This window comes from Pteropus alecto, unplaced genomic scaffold (assembly GCF_000325575.1).
Source record: "Pteropus alecto unplaced genomic scaffold, ASM32557v1 scaffold87, whole genome shotgun sequence".
Classification (NCBI taxonomy): domain Eukaryota; kingdom Metazoa; phylum Chordata; class Mammalia; order Chiroptera; family Pteropodidae; genus Pteropus; species Pteropus alecto.
Window position 1 is genome coordinate 7622265 of NW_006443225.1, and position 5063 is coordinate 7627327.

Below are 5063 nucleotides of genomic sequence, written 5' to 3' on the forward strand. Positions count from 1 at the left end.
CTGATTAAAGAGACCAAGGGTGAAATTTCATAAGCAAAATATATTCAGAACATATTCAACTGCCTGTATGAACTACTTGGGATATGGACCAACAGTTCCAGAAAGAGTCTTGATGATGTTAAATGCTTCATTCACTTGCATTCTTAAAACTGAAAAAATGATATTTAATAAATTATCAGCATTCGTTTTTGACAAAACTTCAGTCCACTTACCTTGATGCTTCTGGTCTGTGTCATTTCTGTCTGCAGCAGCTTGACCTACCCTGTCCTTGACATCACGTTTGTGTAAGTCCATGCACAGAGTTCCTACCTCCTGTTGGGCACTATTTAGGTTCCAGAAACAAAGCAAAGAGCAGAACAGACACAATGCCTGCCCTATGGGCGCTTACATTCAGCCACTAAAGAAAACCACTTAAATAAAACACAGAAGGTAGAAAGAAGTGCAATGGTGTTGAGAGCTATGAGAACTTCTCTGTCAGGGAGAAAGTCACCCAGCAGCTGGAATTTCTCTCACTTCCCCCTTGAATTTAAGTGTTTTACATTCATAGACACTCGGTGCACATGAAACACTATGGGGTGTTAATGGGATTTTTAACAACAAACCTCTAATATGGGATTTAGCAAATGTCTGTCTCTGCAGAAAGGCCTTCCCTGAAACCTAACCCCTTAGCCTCTTTCCTTGCCTTACCCGTGAGCACATCATTTTAATGGTGGCTCCTTAACGGCTCTGACCCAGCTTGCACATCCGCTCCGTTCCTGGCTTGTCACTCCTTAATGCTGTCTCTAGTCCACCTGTGTTCCCATGTACAGCGGGTCTTTGCTTAACATTGTTTTGTTCAACATCATTTCCTATAACAACGAGGAGATGCCCTAGGAACTTAACTCTAGTTTATGTCAATTAGCCTGTGGGAAAATTGGTTTCATTACAGGTCCTTTCCCTTAAAAGTCCCAGAACCGATCGAGGACATTAAGTGAGAATTTTCTGTATTATCATCCCTACCCTTGAAACTCGGAGTTTTCTGTGATCGAGACTCCCCAGTGATACTTTTTGAATCTGCAAGTGCTTGCCATTGTCTGAGGCCACCCTGCGTCTCAGCCTATCTCTTACGTTCCCCATGACATTTTCCCCGCGGACTGCTCTAGATGCAGACTCCCGCTTCCCAATGTGAAGTATGACAGCTGCTTCTAAGTCTTGCTCCCATGCACAGCTGTCCAGCATAAGAGCCATGCCGATGGACTTCTCAGAAGGGTCCTGGCGTTCCCTGCACAGTCGAGTTACACTACTAACCCAGACCTGGGTGGGACAGTTACTTTCCGAAGACTTGGTGCAGTCAGTGGATTTTTTTTTTTTTTCAGGTGAGGCAATCCTTGATTGACCTCACAGATTGCAAGGACCTTGTCAGCTTACAATCCCTCATTTTAAAATTTTTTACGCCTACAGCACCTGGTCTTCCTAGGTGGTCTCCCATCCAAGTACTAACCAGGCCCGACCCTGCTTAGCTTCCGAGATCAGACGGGATTGGGCTTGTTCAGGGTGGTATGGCCCTAGACTCAGTGGATCTTCAGAAAAGATTCAGATGATCAGCTTTACAAGGGAGGCGATATTTAAGTTCATCCTTAAAAACAGATTGAATTGAAATGGGCAGAGTAAAAGGAAAAAGGTCTTTTCTAGTTGACAGAATCTTGGGAGCAATAAATGTCGAGAGGAAAATGCCCAAGTTGTACAGGAGAATGGCAAATAAACCTGTGTGACCTGTTCGGTTCTAGACATATTTAGTGAGTGCCAACCACAAACTAACATCCCGCTGCGTGTTGGAAATATAAAGATGACTAAAATTCAGAAATATAAAGTAAATGCTGACCAGGCACGTCGGAGGTTATATAAGAGAGATCATACTCTGGTGCTTTCAAACGCTAATATGTTTAGACTACTTTTTAAGTAAAAGGGTATTTTTGGTGCAATTCTAGAATAATTTCAATAGGAAATATAAAACATTTTTTTCTCTAGATATTGGTATATTTCTATCTAACTTTATTCTCTTAACTAGACTGGTATCTTTGTGGAATATACTCACTTAAGTCACAGTAGCTACTTTTATATTAATTATTTTGTGCATATTTTTTTTTTCTCTATAGTGCACAAAATAATAACCCTGTAAGAAGACCTACATTTTATGGAGATGAAACATTCTTCATTTTTTTATGAAGTTCTATCATTAGAAAACTTTAGTAGATAAATGGAAGTTTTGATGGGAAGGTTAATGTAATGGAAAATTAACAATAGAATAAAAATACATTTTACTACCTAATTAGCATTTAATTAGGACTGAATTTTCATTTCTTCTATGGAAAATGTTGATGGCTAAAAATATGTACACACTTTAAAAAAAAATTCTTCTCTGTGCCTTTGTCTTCTTAAAGCTCTGTCTCTCATACCCCTCACACAAATGCACAGTTTCATACACATAAACACAACTTTTTTCTCTACTCTTTATTCTGCCTTCCAAATAAACCTTCTATATTCCCTTTTTGAACCTTTTAGAAATTATTAACGACTTATTTTTTTTTTTTAAATGCTTCATTTCTTGGGACCATTTTCAGAGTAACAGCTGTTTCTTTTAAAAATTTTGTTTAATTATTAAGCACATTGTAGTTTTAATTTTTAATGGGCTCTGCACATACATATGCAACTTAAGGGATCACAAAAGAGGAGGCCGGAAATGGTGGCCGTTTTCAAGTACATGAAGGGCGCTAATGTGCTATTCTCTGTGGTTGCCTTTTGTGAGTAGAAAACATAAAGCGATGGATTCTGAATGTAGCATGGATAGAAATAACCTGTATTTATTTTGGCACAGATTCTCCACCAGGAATTCTTATGTAAGTTATCTCCTGAAATTCCCATAGTAAGATGAGGGTAAGGAGACTCAGACTGGGCTCACCAGTCGACTGATCTGGGACTTGCGTCTGTATAGATTTTCCTGCTGTTACATCTCACTGTCTGAGCCAGTTAACTGTATTTAGGAAATATTGTCTTGGCAGCTAAGGTTTTAAATAGTAAAATGGATTGGTACAGGGATGTGTAATTAACCTGTTAACATGGCTTAAAAACATAATAAAATGTTGTTTGAAAAGTTAGGTAGACTTCTGACTGAAAAATGAACAATAGACAATGTAGCCTTTAATATGAGCTAGGATGCCATGAGAATATTTTTATTTATTTATTTAATTTATATATTTTGGTTGATCTCACAGATTGCAAGGACCTTGTCAGCTTATAATCCCTTCTTTTTTTATTTTTTACACCTACAGCACCTGGTCTTCCTAGGTAGTATTCCATCCGAGTACTAACTAGGCCCGACCCTGCTTAGCTTCCGAGATCAGACGAGATCGGGCTTTTTCAGGGTGGCATGGCCATAGACGAGAATATTTTTAAATTAATAAATATTTTCTGCTTTCAAAAGAAAAATGAACTCATTCTCATGCTTCAATAGGATAAGATGACCACTTGGAGCTATAGACGTTCTCTTTTGCTGTAGATATCTCTATTTCTCTTGGTTACCACTTTCATATCATGAGATTTTCCATCTCTTCTTTTAGATGACAATGGGAATATGGCCTAGAACATTCTAGGGATGTCAGCATCTTCGGGCTTATCAGACAGTCCGGCAGGTGGATACCCCACTTGCCGGCACTAGTCATAAGCACCTAAGGCACTAACAACCCCAGCTGCTGAGCATATGTCTGTGTTGTGGTTTTGACAGAGGTGACAGTGAGTAGGGCTGAGTAGCTCCTGTGCTGGTTCTTAGGAATGTCTTGTCACAAGAAACAGGTAGGAGAGGCAGTCTCAAGTTCTGTGAGATAAGCACACTTCCATTATCAATGCCCGAGTTTCCAAATTTTAGTAAATTCTGTTTAATGTTCAGGTGTGATAGGCTGAAAGCAAAACAAAGGGAAAGCTCCCTCAATTATTTTAAAACATGATGGAAGCTTTGGTTTTGGCGGTCTACAGCTGCTACTGAGAATGTGGGCACTTAAGCAGATCACAACAGGTGAGCTCAATCAAACGTTCACGTGTGAAATATAAACTCGGTTGTAAGCTGTGCTGAAGAACTATTATGCCAATAAAGAGCAAATGGTAATGGATTTTTCTCTTTCACATGAGGCACAAATGGGGACTTTATAATTTACCTCTTATGGGGCCTATTGAAAAAACCCGTTGTGATCTACTTTTGAGTATCCTTGTTTTTTAAAATATCAATTACTTGGTTTTGCAATTAAAAACATAAATTTACTGTGCTTTATTTCATATTACATTTTCTAGAATCCTAAAGGTGAGTAAAGTACTATTTCCATACTTTCCAAGACCCTTTATTATTTCTGAATATTTATAACTTTAATTAGTTTGCTTTTTCTTCCACTTGGCATTGACAATTTTCTTCTGTACTTAAAACTTTTACCTACTTTTTCTTTGTATGAGAACCGTTAAGAATACTGAGAAGAGTTTTTCCCCAATCACTAAGACATTTTTATCTTGCCAATCAAATTCAACCTAAAATTTTATTCTTTACCTAAAGCTTGAAGCTTGTGTGAAACCACTTTATACAAAGATGTTTTTTTACTTTTTTCCTTCTCTACCCCTAGGGGTCAAACATCTAATCCTTTAGGTTTAGAAAGTACTGTTTGACATAGAACCTGACAGTTTTGTATATAGTAGATGCCTAAGGTACATTTGCTGAATTCATTCATCTTGGAAGCCTCCATTTGTTGAAAGTCTCATTACTAATGGCGCGCAGGGTCTTTTAGATGGATATATGACACAATGCATGTTTAGAATCAGAACTCTTGAGATGTGTACTAGTTTGCTGTTTGACTAAGATGGTGCTTTATTTATATTAAGAAAAAAAACTTTACAAAATATATAGAACAAGGGAATGAGGTGTCGTTTAGAAATATAAAGGTACATTATTTCTCCATGACTGCCCCAAAGTAGGTAAATGGCCAGTTACATAAGCAGTTGCCCCACTGCAGTCTAAGGCTCTGATAATAGATAGAGTAAAGAGACTT

General features: G+C 38.0%; 1 non-coding gene and 1 pseudogene across 1 annotated transcript; both read right to left on the minus strand.

The window, feature by feature from the left end:
- Nucleotides 1–1431: 1431 nt before the first annotated feature.
- Nucleotides 1432–1550, minus strand: LOC112472636. Its single transcript, XR_003043734.1, has one exon. It is a non-coding gene; the product is annotated as a 5S ribosomal RNA (ribosomal RNA).
- Nucleotides 1551–3299: 1749 nt separating this feature from the next.
- On the minus strand, nucleotides 3300–3418 carry LOC112472609 (annotated as a pseudogene).
- Between the last annotated feature and the right edge of the window lie 1645 nt (nucleotides 3419–5063).